Source organism: Myotis davidii, unplaced genomic scaffold, assembly GCF_000327345.1.
Source record: "Myotis davidii unplaced genomic scaffold, ASM32734v1 scaffold425, whole genome shotgun sequence".
NCBI classification, from domain to species: domain Eukaryota; kingdom Metazoa; phylum Chordata; class Mammalia; order Chiroptera; family Vespertilionidae; genus Myotis; species Myotis davidii.
In genome coordinates, this window is record NW_006296413.1 from 3172202 (window position 1) to 3174944 (window position 2743).

Sequence of the window (2743 nt, forward strand, 5' to 3'; positions counted from 1 at the left end):
CCCACCCCGATCTCCGGGGTAACCAGGCTCCGCTTCCCCGCAGGCCCTCGCGGCTGGCTCTTGATCTCCAGTTCTCCTTACCTTGGATCGGAGCTCCGATCTCTGCCAATTTGGCCTGAATCTCCTGGGCAGCCCAGGCGCCATAGGGACCAGGAGGTGGCGGCGGCGGCAGCTGCAACTCTCCTTTGGGAGGCTCGGGATGTTCGGCCGCCATCTTAGCAAGCAGCAAGGCGCGCGACCAATACGGAAGCTCGCGCCAGACTCGGGGCCCACTTCCCGGAACTTCCGGCAGCGCGGTACGCCACGTCCCTCCCGGGTTGGCAGGCTGCTTGGTCGCGAAGCCTTCTGGGAGTTGTAGTACGGTACCCGGCCACTGCACCCGCAACACTGGGGACGGGCGCAGGGGCGGGGCTGCGGGGACAGCGGGTCCCTCCCGGAGGGCTCGCTTTCAGCGCCTGGCAGTCCCGAGCGCAGACCGTAGCCTTCCGACTCCCGGAGCCAGTGTGAGAGGCCCGGACGCTTACGTTCCCCGGAGTTCCGAAAGACTAATTCCCCAGCCGCCGCGCGTTGCGGGCGCCAGAAGCAGAAGGTTGCAGCCGATGCCTGCGATAAAACCGCGTCTGATTGTCTGCCCGCCCACCCCGGCCCAGTTGGGAATGAATGCGCTGAAAGGGGATCGGAGCCGGGAGAGCAGCGGACCCGCCCGGGCTGAGCTCCAGCTGCGGACCCGGGGGAAGGGCCACACTTTAAGCCCCTTTTCCCGTCTTCCAGGCCGGCTCAAATGTCGTCTCCGCTAAGCCATCTCCCGTTTTCCGTTGCTTCCTTGGAGCCCTCATAATACATGCAAACCTCCCACCATTTGTTTTGAAGTCTTTCTTGTCCTTCTCCCCACGTCTATCCCCAAGAACGTGAGCAGGGGCCTGCGTTCGATAAATGATAAGTGGGGAGGGGAGGGCAAGTGGAGCAGTCTTTCCAGAGACATTATTTTCGTCTTTTTTAGAATCCAAAATAAACTCAGGATCTTCCCTCATCCCCACCAGCCTCCTGGAGGACCTACCCTGCCTCCTGCACCCCCTAACCCCCACCACTGGCCTGTGCGTCTCAGGGAGAAATGGGCAGGTACCCCTTACCTGCCCAGCTTCCACCTCTCCCTGTCCTGACCAGTCAGTTCAACGTGTGTGGGTGTGAGTGTGTGTGTAGAGCCAGGAAACTCAAGTGAAATGGTCTCATTTCCCCGACACACCCACACCCTTCATATCTCTAGCATGCTCCATTTCACTGGCTGCCTCCAACAAAGAAATGGCTGGGAACAGTGAAAAAAAAATAGGGTGTCGGGTCCAGGGAAGGTGTGAGGTTTACAACAGACAGAGAAGAAGACTGGGCCAGGAAAAATGACTGGCTAGGAAATTCTCTTTGCTCCTGTCCAAACCTTGACCCTTCCCACTTCTATCACTACCGCCATCCCAGTCTCCTGACACTCCCAGAGGGGAAGCCAAACCCAGAAAGGACAGAAGAAAGAACAGTTCGCCCTCCCCTCCAGCTTGTCAGCCCACTCAAGCAGAACCATTCCTGACACAAAGGAAGTGCCTTTCTGCTCCCTGTAACTGGAGAGCCAATGGCAGGTCATCTGAGGCTAGAGGCCCCAAAGCGTGTGTATGTGCTGGGGAAGAGGCTGGCGGTCTCAGGCAGGAGAAACTGAGGGCTGATGGGTGAGGAGGCGGTGTAGCTTAGGCCAGAAAGCAACAACCCTAGTGGGGCCCCATTTTATCCCAACAGCCCTGGGACCCAGGCAGGGTAGGTCCTCCATTGTTCAGAGGGGAAGACTGAGGAGCCAATCTGGGACAAGCAGTTCTCCTGATCCTGAGTGTCCCCATTCCCTCCTCCTCCTTAATAAGGACCCTCACACAACACCTACCTGTGTGGGTGTCGAATGGAATCTAGTCCCTTCCGGTCCCTGCTATGGGTGGCTGCCTCAGCTCTGGGACCCTTGCCATACCAGGCCAAGAGGGCAGGGGAAAGCAGGGCTCCAGGACTCCGTGAGAGCCAGAGAACTACGTGCGTGGCTCTTGGTGTCTGGTGTGACTTTGGGAGGTGCTGCTGCCTAGCTCCTGGAACAGCAGTAGAGAATTCAAGACTATCCCCCCCACACACACACACATACACACAGGAGCTCACAAGTATCATCTTCACATGTATCACCTCTGCGGGCTTAGAACAGCTCCCATCCACTAAGGCTCTGGTCAGGAGTGAGTGGGTCTGGGTCCTGGTGGAGGGTGGGAGTGGGTCAGCAGCAAGGGCTGCTCCAGGGGCTGGAGGAAAAGGTTTCCCAGAGGTATGAGGGCAGATGGGGCCAGACTATGCTTCTATGCAACTATGCTTCTTATCTGGAGGTGGAAAGAGGAGAAGGAGAGGAGGGCGGGAGCATGTGGGCGCCTGTAAATGTACCTGTGTCTCTGACAGCCGCCCCCCCCACCGCGCCCCAGGACGCTCCAGCCCCAGGTTGACCAGTGGGGCCCAGGAATGTCCAGCAATGCCACAGTGTCCAGATACTTTCCGAACCTAAATGTCCCCTTCTGTAAGCGAGGCAAGGAGCCGGCCACCTTGGTGTCCGGACACAGCAAGGCTGCCAGGGAAAGATGCCCGCATCAGAAGATGCCGCCTGGAAAACGTTCATCGGCAGCCTGGAGTCAGGGCTGCCCCCTCCTCTTCTCACTCCCCTTCCCCTCCTCCTCCCCAGCTCCGC